This window comes from Corapipo altera, unplaced genomic scaffold, assembly GCF_003945725.1.
Source record: "Corapipo altera isolate COAL_440 unplaced genomic scaffold, ASM394572v1 2b, whole genome shotgun sequence".
NCBI lineage: Eukaryota > Metazoa > Chordata > Aves > Passeriformes > Pipridae > Corapipo > Corapipo altera.
The window spans coordinates 4,525,644-4,526,168 of NW_020884874.1; positions in this window are offsets into that span (position 1 = coordinate 4,525,644).

Sequence of the window (525 nt, forward strand, 5' to 3'; positions counted from 1 at the left end):
TTATTCACACAGGCATGCAGCAGGCTATTTGTGACCTTCTGACAGTCAGAGGAGCTGTATCAAATGAAATTGCTGATGCTGAAGCTCTGATGGCCACCATATGGGGATACAGGAAGTTCCTGATGGTATTGCACACTTTTATTACAATGGCCATGACAGCAGATTTCCTCAGTGCACATCAACTTGCCAATGAGCATAGAAACCAAGAGTGAATAGATACCAGTGATCAATATCTACACTTTAGGCACTAGGAGAGAGATTGAAGAGCATGGAAGTGGCAGGACTTGAAGTACACAGAGCCAAGGATGATACTCAATTTTGTTGCAGAGCTTAACATGGAGAAACTAGGACTACTGTTATCCTGTGGAGGACAATGTGGTCTCATGACTGCCTATTTGATCTCAGTGTCTCTTTTTCAGTGTGGTCTTCAAAGACAGAGAGGTCAAAAAAGGGCACTTCTGAAACCCCTCACTGATGAAGAAAGAGAAAAAAGGAAAGAAAGAAAACAAAGAAAAGGAGGGAAAG